At 37.6% G+C, this 14,729-nt stretch overlaps 1 protein-coding gene across 3 annotated transcripts in view; it reads left to right on the top strand.

Annotated features, from left to right (window-relative positions):
- The window catches only part of STK3 (serine/threonine kinase 3), a 285,816-nt gene that overhangs the window by 233,315 nt on the left and 37,772 nt on the right, over window positions 1–14,729 (top strand). The gene's annotated exons all lie outside the window — the stretch shown is intronic.

The raw sequence follows: 14,729 nt of genomic DNA on the forward strand, positions 1-14,729 counted from the left end.
TACCTGTATACATTGTTGGGAAATTTAGCTCCGCCCATTTTGGCCTAGTTAAACTTAATTCATAGGTAATAAATTCAATGGTTTTTAAAATAAATATTCCCTCAGAATATTCAGTGAACTTCTTGTGGGTAACCTTTCAATTAGCTTTCTTATTATATATGTTTCCCAAGCTTTCTGGTCTTCAAAATGATATGTAGTCCCTGAAGATTAGGTGATTTTATAGACTTACAACCATTTTCTTGGACACAGTTGTAATAAGTAGTAATGTAGGAAAATGTACTTATTCTCAGAAGATGTGTGCTGAAGTATTTAGGTGCAGAATACCAGGATGTTCTGCATATACTTTCCAGTGGTTCAAAATAAAAGTGTGTGTGTGTGTGTGTGTGTGTGTGTGTGTAAAGCAAGCAAGCAAATATAGTAAAATGTTAACAATTGTTGAAGCAAAACAGAGGGTATATGAGTGTGTTCATTGTACTATTATTTTAATTTTTCTGGGGATATTTGAAATCCATAAGGGATTAAGGGAAAATACATACACTCCCTTTCCTTTTCTGTAAATGTGTGCTCCTTTTGTCAAGGTATATAGCATTTTTTTAAGTTTATTTATTTATTATGAGAGAGACGGAGAGAGAGAGAGCAGGGGAGGGGCAGAGAGAGAGGGAGAGAGAAAGAATCCCAAGCAGGCTCTGGGTTGCCAGTGTGGAGCCTGACATGGGGTTCAAACCCACAAACCGTGAGATTGTGACCTGAGCCGAAACCAAAAGTTGGACACTTAGCCAACTGAGCCACCCAGGTGCCCCAGATATATAGCATTTTAAAATATTTGACCCAAGACAACATACATAAATTATATTTCTAAAGATGCTTTTATTTGTATTTGTTTCTACCTTTGCCTTTTTGTAATACTTAAATTTGTATTACTTAAATTTTGTGCACCAAACATTGTATTTACAGGTTAAACAATAATTATACATCTGCCCAAATATCCACCACATAGGTCAAGTGATAGAAATTCAAGTTCCTTAGAAGCCCTTGTGTATCCTCCTCCCCTACCCCATAGAGGTATCCACTGTCCTTGCTTTGTGGTAATTATTTCTGTTCTTTTCTTTGTAGTTTTACCAACCACGTATGGATTCTTAAACAGTATATTTTTGAGGATCATCCGTGTTGATGCATGAAACTCTAGTTCATACATTTTCTAAGTTATATAATATTCCATTAAACGATTATTCCATATTTTTATGTAACCATTCTCTGTTGACTAATATGTGAAGCATGTATCACTTTTTTTTGCCGTCACAAACAGTGCTGCTATGAAAATTTTTGTATGTTTCCCATTGCTTAGTACTAACCCTTGCTATTGCCAGATTTTTGAATTTTTACCAATGTAGTGGCTATCAAATGGCCTTCTGTTACAATTACAGTTCATGTTTCCCTTAATTACTAACAGGATTGAATATAATTTTATGTGTTGCTCATGGGGTTGGCCATTCTAATTTCCTCTTCTGTGAAATGCCTGTTCAAGTCTTTTCGTTTCCATTAGGGTTGTCTCTTCTCATTGATTATAGGAGCTATTCATACATTCTGGATTTTTTTTTTTCAGTTATATGTGCTACATATGTAGTCTCCCATTATATGGCTTGTCTTTTCACTCTCTGTAGTGTTTTTTAATGACAGAATTTATTAGTTTTGATATAATTGAATTCATTAGTCTTTGTTAAGGTATACACTTTCTGCATCATATTTAAGAGACCATAAATATATGTTATTTGCTGACTCCTCAAATGTTATAGTTTTACCTTCCACGTTGTTTTGTTTTAATTAATAGACTTTATTTTTTAGAGAAGTTTTAGGTTTACAGAAAAACTGAACAGGAAGTACAGTTTCCAAATATTCCCTCTCCCTGTCTTCCATGAGCACACCCCCCCCCGTTTCTCTTATTAATAAGTCGTGTTAGTGTGTTATATTTGTTACAATTGATAAGCCAATAGTGGCACATCATCAACTAAAGTCTACAGTTTACATTAGTGTTTACTCTTTGTGTTGTACTATTCTATGGATTTTGACAGATACATAATTCCATGTATCCACCATTAAGTTTCATACAGAATCGCTTCACTGCCCTAAAAAACTCCTCTGCCCTCCACCTATTCATTCCTCCAGCCCTTCCCTCAAACCCCTGGCAGTCATTGATCTTTTATACCGTCTCTGTAGTTTTTATTTTCCAAAATATCGCATAATTGGAATCATGTGCACTGTATAGCCTTTACAGATGGCTTCTTTTACTTAGCATTATGCATGTAGGTTCCTCAGTGTCTTTTCATGGCTCGATAGCTCATTTATGTTTATTGCTGGATAATATTCCACTGTATGGATGCACCACAGTTTGTTTATTCATTTACGTCTTGGAGGTTATCTTGGTTGTTTCCAGTTTGGGGAAATATGAATAAAGCTGCTATAAATATGTGCACATTTTTGTGTGGAGGTAAGTTTCAATCATTTCAGTTTTTCAGTCAGAAAGGGGTCCAATTGCCTAACCAGTCCCAGTATCATATACTGAAAGAATTGAAAAATCCATCCTTTCTTCACTTTATGAGGTTCCATCTCTGTCACGGGTTAAGTGTCTATATATGAAAGATTCTGTTTGAGGCTCTGTGTTGTATTTTCAGTCTATTTGTTTAATCAAACAAATACCATACTGTGTTAAATTTTATAGCTTTATTAGAAGTCTTGCTTTGTGGTAGGGCAAGTTCCCCCATCTTGATCAATTACTTCTGGAGTGCTTGCTTATTCTTGACCCATTGCACTTCCATGTAAATTTTAGAATCAGGAAATCAAGTTGCACAAAAACTCCTGTGAGATTTTGATTGGACTCTATTAAACCTTTAGGTCAATTTAGGGAGGATTGACATATTTATGAGTTTTGAATCTTCCATTTCATACACATAGTATATCACTTTATTTGGAGTTTTTTCTTTAAAAATTTTTTTTTAATGTTGATTTATTTTTGAGAGAGAGACAGAGTGAGAGTGGGGGAGGGGCAAAGAGAGAGGGAGACACAGAATCCCAAGCAGGCTCCCGGCTCTGAGCTGTCAGCACAGAGCCCGATGTGGGGCTCGAACCCAGGAGCCACGAGATCATGACCTGAGCTGAAGTCAGACGCTTAACCGACTGAGCCACCCAGGTGTCCCCTTTTCTAGCTTCTCTTTTAAGTAAAAAGTTAATCATTTTCCAAAGTAGTTTTTACATTGAGTTTTTAAATGTTAAATTTTTGGTAAGAAAATATAAACACTATGTATTATAAAAAAAAAATGTGTAGATGAAAGTGTGACTTTATGTTGTTTCTGAAAAGATGAAGAGGAGGGGGAACAGCAAAAAAGACTAACAAGGGACAGTCATGGAGGTAGAAAGATAGCCAGGAAAGTGTGGCATCCTGGCAATCATGTGAGGACAGTGTTCTAAAAGGAGAGTGCTCTCAAATAGTTCACATTCTACTTAAGCTCAAGAAACATGGGGACTGATAATTTACTCTTGGGTAGTTAGCAACAAGGTCATTGGTGATCTTGATGAGCAGTTTGGGTTCATAAATTCTTTCAGTGTAAAAGGTGCTCCCTAAGGCTCCAGATCAGGACAAAGAAAAATTATTACAGTAAGGTGAAATAATGATTTATTTTATGAACAAAGTGTCTTGAAGGGCAGGGCCATGCCCTCCTTTGTGTAGTATCCACCACAATGGGAGTTTCCGCCTCTCCTGTTCTGTCACACACAGTGGAGAGACCCACGTTGCTCCAGAATGGAGCACAGGAACTAGTTTCTGGGACCCCTGGGACCTCTTTTCATCAGCAGCTTTCTTAGAGCTCCCTCCCCTCCTGCCCCAGCACTGCTGGAAGAACTTGACAATAGGCATTTTCTCTACCCTTCAGTCAGTCAACACCTTCACATGTGGATTTAAAAACAGAAAGGTTTGGGAGATTTTTTTTTGTCATGTATTTTAAAAATTCCATTCTAAGCCACAGCTCTCCCTGCCTGTTCTGTTAGAGCCTTAGCTTGAATCACTGTTCCTTCCCGTCTTTTGCATACTTCTAGGCTCACTCTTTTGTGATTCTCTTAGTTTCCCAGCCCTCACTGTACTGGATCCACATCCAACTTTTCATTTCACCTGGTTCAAAACCCCTTCACCTTTCATGACAGTCTTGTGGCCTTCTCTTATTCAACAACTGTTTTTCTTGGTTGCTACTACCATTTTCTATATGAAATTTCCAATACTGTGTTGTGACTTTTTGACCTTCTGATTTTGCCTAATTGCTTTCTTAGAAAAATTTACTCTGGAATTTTAACCACTGCTTCCTTAACTAGGTTATTAATTATCACCGTGCTAACCCTACATTCTTTTCTGGGAAGGACAGCATTTAGGTGTCCATGTTGTAATAGATCTAAAGTGTAAATAAATTGCTTGTATTTCTAGTAATACTTCTGTCAGGAATCAGGAGAAGTTTAGGTAAAAGACGTTCCTTCACTCAATTGCAACCCTGTACTTTCACATCATCGTTTGCTGCTTTTCCAGAAACCTACTTCAGTCATTAATATTGTAAGCACTGTGTGTATAACAGCTTTATTGATATATAATTCACAATTCACTCATTTAAAGTATACAACTCAGTGATATTCAGTATATTCACAGAGTTGGGCATCCGTCACCTCATTCAATTTTAGAACATTTTCATTATCCCAAAAAGAAACCAGCACTCCCAGCCATCACCCCCACCCTCCTCCACCCACAGCCCTAGGCAGTCACTAATTTACTTTCCATCTCAGCCTGTACATTTGGCTATTCTAGACATTTTATCAAGATGTAATCATGTAATATGAGACTTCTGTGTCTGGTTTCTTTCCCTTAGCATAATGTTTTCAAGGTTGAACCATGTTATACCATAAATCAGCACTTCATTCCTGTTTATGGCTGAATACTGTTTCATTGTATGAATATACCACATTTTGTTTATCCGCTTAAGAATTGATGGGCATTTAGATTGTTTCCACCTTTAAGTTATTACAAATAATGCTGTTATGAACAATATTGCACAAGTTTTTGTGTGGACTTTTGTGTGGATTTTTCATTTCTCTTGCATATATATCTAGAAATGGAATTGCAAATCATATGATAGTGTCAGGTTTTATCCGTTTGAGGAACTGCCAGACTGTTTTCTAGGCTGCACCATTTTCCATTCCCACCAGCAGTTTACATAAGTTCCAGTTTTTTCACATCCTTGCCAACACTTGTTATTATCTATATTTTGCTTATGACCATCCTTGTGGTTATCAAGTGGCATCTTATTGTGGTTTTGATTTGCTTTTCCCTAATGGCTAATGATGTTATTAGTATCTTTTCATATGCTTATTTTCCATTTGTATATGTTCTTTGGAGAAATGTCTATTCAAATCCTTTGCCCATTTTTAATTGGGTTAGTATTTTATTATTGAGTTGTAAGAGTTCTTTATATATTCCACATCAAGTTGTTTATTAGATTTATGATTTCCAGTCATTTTCTCCCATTCTGTGAGTTGTCTTTTTACTGTCGCGATGGAGTCCTCTGAAGCACAAAAGTTTTTAATTTTGGTGAAGTCCACTTGGTTGGTTGGTTGGTTGGTTGGTTGGTTGGTTTTTGCTTGTGCTTTGGTGTCATATCTAAGAAACTTTTGCCTAATCTAAGGTCGTAAAGATTTACACTTAGGTTTTATTCTAAGAGTCTTATAGTTTCAGCTCTTACATTTAGGTTTCTGATCCATTTTGAGTTAGTTTTTGTATATGGTGTGAGATAGGAGTCCAATTTCATTCTATTACATGTTGCTCTCCAGTTGTCCCAGCACCATTTGTTGAAAAGACTGTTCTTTCCCCCATTGAATTATCTTGGAACTCTTATAGGAAATCAATTGGCCATAAATGTGAGGATCTAGTTTTGGACTCTGAGTTCTATTCCTTTGCTATATATGTGTGTCCTGCCAGTTCCACACTGTCTTGATCATTGTAGCTCTGTAGTCAGTTTTGAAACCAGGAAATGTGTTTCCTCCAACTTTGTTGTTCTTTTCAAAGATTGTTTTGGCTGTTGTAAAAAAAAATTTTGGTAAAAAACGCAACATAAAAGTTATCATATCAACTATTTTTAATTGTACAGTTCAGTATCGTTACGTACGTTCATACATATTGTTGTGCAGTCCATCTCCAGAATGCTTTTCATCTTGCAAAAGTGAAACTCAGTACCCATTTAACTGTCTCCCTATTTCCCCCTCCCCTAGCCCCTGGTAACCACTATTTTACTCTGTGTTTTTATGAATTTGACTATTTTAGATACCTTGTATAAGTGGACTCATACAGCATTTGCCTTTTAGTGACTGGCTTATTTCACTAGCATGAGGTCCCCAAGGTTCTATAGCATGGTAGGATTTCCTTTCTTTCTAAGACTGAATAGTATTCCATATATGCTTTGGCTATTTTAAATACCTTGAATTTCTGAATTTTAGGTTTTGCTTGTCAGTCTCTACACAGAAGCCAGCTGAGATTTGAGAAGTACTGTTTGGAATCTCTCGGTTCTGTAGATTGATTTCAGGAGTATTTCCCTCAAACAACTATAAGTCTTCTAGCCGGTGAACATGGGATGTCTTTTCATTTACTTGTCTTTATTAATTTCTTTCAGCAATGTTTTTTCATAGTATAAGTTTTGCACTTCTTTTGTTAAATTTATTCCTAAATATTTATGCTTCTCGACGGAATTGTTTTTTCTTAATTTTATTTTGGGTTTGCTCATTGCTATTGTATAGAAATACAGTTGATTTTTATATATTGATCTTGTATCCTGCAACCTTGCAGAACTCATTTATGGGTTCTAATAGTTTTTTGGTGGATTCCTTAGGATTTTCTATATACAAGATCATGTCATCCGCAAATTGAGATGTTATATAGTATTGTGTTTAAATACATTAATCCAACAAACATGTATTGAGGACTTTCTCTGGTGTCAGGCACTGTGCTCTGTGTTGGAAGCATAGAGATAAAAGGCATGAATTCTGCTTTCATGAAGTTTGCGATCTTAATTTAGGCAGCAGTACCCACCAGTAACCGCAATTCAGCATCGTAAACACTGTGGTTGAGAGATACATAAGGTGCCGTGGTAGCACTGAGGAGAAGGTCTATTACACTGGGGGAGTTAGGGAAAATTCCACAAATGAGTTTATATCGAGTTCTGGACCATTTCACAAATAAGTAGCCATGATTATGATAACTTGTCATTTCAAGGCCAAAATGACCTTGAGTATGTAAGAATTATTCTGTAGTACTTCAGCTTTAAGATTGTTTAGGTCTATCAAAATTTAAGCAGATTTGCATTAATAGTGAGACAACACATCAAGTTTTCAAAGTATATACAGATGTTTGATTATGTAGCAAATCTGTTGCTATAAAAGCGTATGATCACATTTGGAAAATTGCTATTGCATGTCTTGGCAGTTTATTAAGAACTGAAAACTTTTAAAACTAACTGGTGTTTTGATAGATTAAGTTCAAGGCCACCTTTTGTTTAAATGATGTTTTGTTTTCTGTAATTAGACCATGCTAGGTGAATTAAGTACGTAATTAAAAACAGAGGTTTGGCTAATTCAGAGTAAATGAGTACAAAATACAAGGTCATTATCCATCTCTAGTGAGACTCCAGATGAACAGTGCACATGGAACTATTTATAAAACATTTTGCATGGTCAGAGCTCCTCTAGGTTGCTGTCCATGGCTTTTAAATTAAAGTATTCACAGACTTTCCTAGAAAAATGTACCTGTATTATAGAAGGATGATCCCATTTACTGTGTTCAACTGAATGGAAAATCAAAAAAGATTAGAATCTCATTTTCCATCCCAAATTAAAGAGGTAAAACATACTTTTCCTGTTTCAAAAGTGAACATTTAGTATGTTGGCACATGGAGCTCATGGTTAGAGCTCTGATAACTTTGGAGAGTTCCGAGTCTCAGTTGCTTTCGTGTTCGCAGACCCTGGAGATGCGCAAGTAAAACACCTCAGGTTTAATCTCTTTCCTCAGTGCTTCATCACACAGGATGCCACGGAAAGGATTTTATTTGCAATATTTTTTTCTTTTTATGGTTCCAGAATGTGATGCTTTTAGAAAACGGTGTTTAATTTAGTGATTTGATTCATGGAGAAATAAGAATTCGTTACTGGAAGTACATAGCTTAAACTTCTCTTAGAAATGCCTTCACCATTCGACTCCCCGTGCCTCTCGGCTTTTCCTTGCTGTTTTCTCCTCTGTAGTATTTGTGGTTCAGTTTGCCCAGACTTCTCGAGCATCATCACCTCTGACTTTATCTACGTGTCATTTGCCTGTCTTTCTAGGCACTGTTTAAAGTTGATTTGCTCAGGAGAAAAGATCGGTTAGGTCTCCCAATAAATGTTTCTGTAGTCTCTTGTCAAGCTCTCATTATATACTTTAGGAATTACTTTTTAATTTTTTTAACATTTACTTATTTTTGAGACACAGACAGAGTGCGAGTGGGGAAGAGGCAGAGAGAAAGAGGGAGACACAGAATCCGAAGTAGGCTCCAGGTTCCGAGCTGTCAGCACAGAGCCTGATGTGGGGCTCGAACTCACAAACCATGAGATCATGACCTGAGCTGAAGTCGAATGCCCAACCAACTGGGCCACCTAGGCGCCCCGGAATTACTGAAGACCTGTCTTCCCCTTGGCATTTTAAATTCTCCTAGGATAGAGATCATGATTGCTAGGCTCAGCACCGTATCCCAGCACCAAGAATGGTTTCTGACTACTACTAGTTGCTCAAACAATGTTTGTGCAATGAACTACTCATTGGGTAAATACTGCAGATCTTTACTACACTGTGGTAGATACTGTACTGGTAAAACAAAAATAAGTGGTCTCTTAATCCTTAATCTCAAATAGCTTAAAATTAAAAGACCTTTCTGGGCATTTGTTATAAAGCTTTTTAAGTTAGGGGAATAGTTTGATAACTACTGTTCTAGGATACAAGATCTATTTTAATACCCTACTGTAAGCCAGTTAAGTACCTAAGATGCCCATGCAAACAATTATAATGCAGTAAAGTCATTGTTTAATGGAAGAATCTTCAAAACTGCAGTTGAGAATGTATAAAGAACACCAAAGTCTACCTGATAGAGAAATTAGCGTTTAAATTTTTTTTTTTAACGTTTATTTATTTTTGAGACAGAGAGAGACAGAGCATGAACGGGGGAGGGGCAGAGAGAGAGGGAGACACAGAATCGGAAGCAGGCTCCAGGCTCTGGGCCATCATCAGCCCAGAGCCCGACGCGGGGCTCGAACTCACGGACCGTGAGATCGTGACTTGAGCTGAAGTCGGACGCTTAACCGACTGAGCCACCCAGGCGCCCAGAGAAATTAGCATTTAAACAAGTAGCTAAAAATAGGTAAAAATGTACCAGGCAGACAAGTGGGGAAATGGTGCCACAGCACGTACAGAGGAACTGGGCACAGGAAAACATGTTCAGTGTTGCTGGAGCGTAAAGTTGAGCTGGAAGTGGTAAGAATGAGGAAGTAGAGTGGGCAGGTACATTTATGCCATACAAAGTTGAGAAGGTAGCTTATAGATAACAGAGAGCCACTGAACAATTAGAACACATTTCCTCTAGAAACTAGGTTGCAAGGATTGAAATTAGAGATAGAGAAATCACTAAGGAGACTGTTGGAATGTAACATGGTCCAAATGAGAAACAAACAAAGGCAATGGAATAAATGCAAAGGAACAGGTTTGAGAGAATCTCTAGTCCATAGTGATTTGATCTGGGAAGTTAGGAAGGGGGAAGAATCTCAGATGATTCCCAGATGTTTTACTTGAACAATTGGGTGAGTGATGGCTCCGTTCAACTAAGTTAAGAAGTAACAAGTGACTTTTTAAAGGAGGAACATGATGAATCCATTTTGGACATAGTAGTGTCAAACTTTCAGTATCAGAGCTCCACAGAGATATCTATCTGGGCTAGAGATTCAGAATTCCACGTAATTTTTGAACTGGCATCATTGAGGTCATGAATATGGAGGGAGAGTAATAATAGGCAGAATGAGATGAGTCCCTGTGGAGCATTCACAGAAGGAATGTGATATCTTAGATACTGAGGGAGGAGACCTTTTCAAGAAAGAGAAGGTGAATGTGTAAAAAGTTTCAGTAGGATTCATTTATATGAGGGCCAAAAACTAGAGATTAGATTTGATACTTAGAAGGTCAGTGTTGCTTTTATGTGGAACAGCCTCAGTGGGATAGTAAAACCTAAAGCCGGATTGCTTCAGGGTGAAGAGTGAATCAGGAAGTATATGTCTTTCTAGGAGTGGCTTGTGAAGAGAGATCAGATGATCTTGAAAGAATACATAGGGTTGGGGTGCCTGGGTGACTGAGTTGGTTAAGCCTCTGACTCCTGGTTTTGGCTCAGGTCATGATCTCATGGTCCATGTGTTCCGGCCCCACACTGGGCTCTGTGCTGACGGCACGGAGCCTGTTTGGGATTCTCTGTCTCCCTCTCTCTCTTACCCCTCCCCCCTCACTCTTTATCTCTCTCTCTCTCTCTCTCTCCCTCTCTCTCTCTCTCTCTCAAAATAAATAAATAAACCTTAAAAAAAAAAAAAGAGTACATAGGTTTAAAGAAACTTTTGGTTTGGGTTTAGATATGAAAAGCTTGAGGATTTTTATATGCTGAAAGAGAAGAGTTAATGGCAAGAGTTTGAGGATTGACTAAAGATAATCAGTGGAGTGAAGCCCCTAAAGAAAGAGAGGAAGGGGCCCAGAGCATTGGTAGAGAAACCACATCTGATGGGAAGAGAGAGGTGTTACTCTGGGTCAGAGCAATCAGGCAGAAAGGGTGGGCGCTGGCTTGGGGACGAGGACGGGAGTAGCAGTTGGAGATGCCACCTAACCATTTAGTCCCCTTTCCTTTATCAATTCTCCTATCAAATATCTTGTAATTTCAAACTTGAACTACCATTGTGGGTTTCTCTGATTTCCCTACCCACAAAATCCATTTCATTCCTGCCAAAAAGCAAAACACCATTTTTAGGATCACTTCCTTCAACCACCACACTGAATGTTGTTCCCTTTCTCAAAACTATTTCCTTTGTAAACTGTCTTTATTCTCAACATATTGGCACTTGAGTTTTAGGTCTCTCTCCAATTTCATGCCTCTTCTAGATGAATTTGGTACCGTTTCTTTCTCCCATTCCAAATTCCAAGTTAACAATCAAATATACGTCTAACAAAGTCCTGAGAGTCAGGAAGACCTCATGTCTTTAAATTCTGCTCTTACAGAAAGATCCTTGTGGAATGAACCAGAAGTCGCAGTTTAGTTCACTTTTGATAGAGGAAGATATCTAACGTCTTTTGCTTGTTGCTTTTATTTTACTTTTATCTCTCTTCTTCTCTACCACTGCCACCCTGTCTTCTAATTTTCAGTGTTGAAGAATTTAGGGATACTCATTTGCACCATTTAATAATCATTAAGGCATTTCATTGAGCTTCTTGGAGAAGAAACTTTATGAAAGTTTAGTAATAACAAATGAATAATGCAGTGATTTCACCAAAGTCATGACTTAGTCTTTTAGAATATGATCTTTTTGTCTTAGCCAGTAATTTATATTCTTTCCTCGTATTAGCAGTTCTATTTTAGAAAATTTTATTTCAGGCATACATTTGAATGTTACCTTTTATGTTTTGTTAAAAGCATATTAAGTAGAGGTCAGTTTGAGGCTGAATTTTGGTTGCATATTAAAAATAGCCTTTGTTTATCATATGATTTCACTCATATGAGGACTTTAAGAGACAAAGCAGACAAACATAAGGGAAGGGAAACAAAAATAATATAAAAACAAGGAGGGGATCAAAACATAAGAGACTCATAAATATGGAGAACAAACAGAGGGTTACTAGAGGGGGTGTGGGAGGGGGGATGGGCTAAATGGGTAAGGGGCATTAAGGAATCTACTTCTGGAATCATTGTTGCACTATATGCTAACTAATGTGGATGTAAATTGTAAAAAATAATAAAATTTTTAAAAAATAGCCTTTGTTGGGGCACCTGAGTGGTTCAGTCAGTTAAGCATCCAACTCTTGATTTCGGCTCAGGTCATGATTTCACGGTTCATGGGATCAAGCCCCATGTCAGGCTCTAAGCTGACACTGCAGAACCTGCTTGGGATTTTCTCTCTGCTCCTCTCCTGCTCACATTCTCTCTCTCTCAAAATAAACAAGTAAACATTTTAAAAAATAGCCTTTGTCTAAAGGATGAGTAGAAACTAAGTATAAATAACATCTGTAACAGGATTTCTTTTTTGTGTTTTTTAATTATTTTATTATCTGTGTAGAAAAGAAAGCTTAATATGCCATTTTTAGCCTTCCTGTGTCAATACTATCCTCATGGTTTTAAGATGCTATTTTGATTTATGAACCCGTATCTTTTGGTATATTAACTTTAGTTTTTATTTTTGAACTGCCTAGCTGAATTTTCTAAAATTTTCCATACTTGCTAAAGAATTAAACATTTTTTAAAAGAGTTAAAAATGAGATTAAAATATTTTTGTACTAATTGCTACTTTTAAGCCTGTAGTCGGTTGAGAAAACAGATATTTGTTTTCATGTAAGTATGCCAAATGGTCTTGAGACCATTCATTGTCATATATTTGCAGTAACATATTTTAAATATACTATATCAAATTACAAAGTGATGGGCTTACTATTATTTTGTTAGGGTAAAAACAGATAAAAAGAATACTAGGCACACACATACACACACACAAACATTTTTGTGTTTATTTTATATATGCGAGGAAATAGATGTGGAAGGATACCACTAGCAGTTTTATAAGTGGTTGTTTCAAGGATGTAGAGATGGGAGATTATCTTTTTCTGTATAGGTCTTTCTCCTTTTTCCACTTTAGTGTATTAAAAATATAAAATGCAGGGGCTGCCTGGGTGGCGCAGTCGGTTAAACGTCCGACTTCAGCCAGGTCACGATCTCGCGGCCCGTGAGTTCGAGCCCCGCGTCGGGCTCTGGGCTGATGGCTCAGAGCCTGGAGCCTGTTTCCGATTCTGTGTCTCCCTCTCTCTCTGCCCCTCCCCTGTTCATCCTCTGTCTCTCTCTGTCCCAAAAATAAATAAACGTTGAAAAAAAAATGTTTAAAAAAATATATATATAAAATGCAGGGGGTGCCTGGGTGGCTCAGTTGGTTAAGCGTCTGACTTCAACTCAGGTCACAGTCTCGCGGTCCGTGAGTTCGAGCCCCACGTCGGGCTCTGGGCTGATGGCTCGGAGCCTGGAGCCTGCCTCCGATTCTGTGTCTCCCTCTCTCTCTGCCCCTCCCCCGTTCATTCTCTGTCTCTCTCTGTCTCAAAAATAAACGTTAAAAAAATTTGAAAAAATATATATCTAAAATGTAGAAAGCATAAAGAGAAAAAAAAACAACTCTGATCCCTTCTCTGAATTACTGTCTAAGTAATTTCTAATCCTGCCTCTATATGGATCTAGGAAGATTTGTTAAAAATCAGATCCCTGACTCTGAAACAGAAATCTCCACGGGTGATAAAAGTATTAGACTATTGGTTCTCAAACCTGGTAGATCATCAGAACCACCTTTTAAAACATCTAGATTTCCTCTGCCATTGACAGAGAACAAAGAATTTGTAGTCTATAAATGGTTTATGGAACTTTAAGTTTTTTGTAAAGCTCCCATGTGATTCCAGTGATCCATTAGGTTTGAGAACTGCTGATTTAATGATTTATCTTCTCTGTGCAAGACACTGTACTGGATGCTACAATTATTGTAAAGATTACTAAAACAGTTTTTGTCTTCAAGGAATTTACAGTATAGTTCGGCATTGGGAACAGTGTAAAAAGGGGTGGGAAAAACTAATACATAGCAACTATATGTATTTCTCAAAAGAGCAAAGTGCCCTATGATGTAAAGTCGGTGGGGGGCACCTGGGTGGCTCAGTCAGTTAATTGTCCAACTTCGGCTCAGGTCATGATCTCATCATGGCTGGTGGGTTCGAGCCCCGCATCAGGCTCTGTGCTGACAGATCAGAGCGTGGAGCTTGCTTCAGATTCTCTTACCTCTCTCTCTCTCTGCCCCTTCCCCACTTGCACTCTCTCTGTCTCTTATAAATAAACATTTAAAATTTTTTTGAAAAAAATGTAAAGTCGGGGAAAAAAGGTAAGAGTGTCAGCTATTACCTTTATTAACTCTATTACTTAATATTGTTTTGAAAGTTCTAATACCGTAAGACCAGAAAATGAAGTGAGGTATAAATATTGCAAAGGAAGTGAGAAATCCCATCTTTAGGAAATGAAAAATATTCTTGCCTAACTAGAAAACCCAAGATAATCAACTAACATTTATGAGCATTATTAAAAGCTGAGATGGGGCACCTGGGTGGCTCAGTCGGTTGAGCGTCCGACTTCAGCTCAGGTCATGATCTCACACTCCGTGAGTTCGAGCCCCGCATCGGGCTCTGTGCTGACAGCTCGGAGCCTGGAGCCTTCTTCAGATTCTGTGTCTCCCTCTCTCTGACCCTCCCCTGTTTATGCTGTCTTTCTCTGTCTCAAAAATAAATAAAAATTTAAAAATAAATAAATAAATAAATAAATAAAAGCTGAGAACTGATCAGTAAGAAGGTCAGTTACCAAATAAATTTTAAA

This window comes from Leopardus geoffroyi, chromosome C3 (assembly GCF_018350155.1).
Source record: "Leopardus geoffroyi isolate Oge1 chromosome C3, O.geoffroyi_Oge1_pat1.0, whole genome shotgun sequence".
In the NCBI taxonomy this organism is placed as follows: Eukaryota; Metazoa; Chordata; class Mammalia; order Carnivora; family Felidae; genus Leopardus; species Leopardus geoffroyi.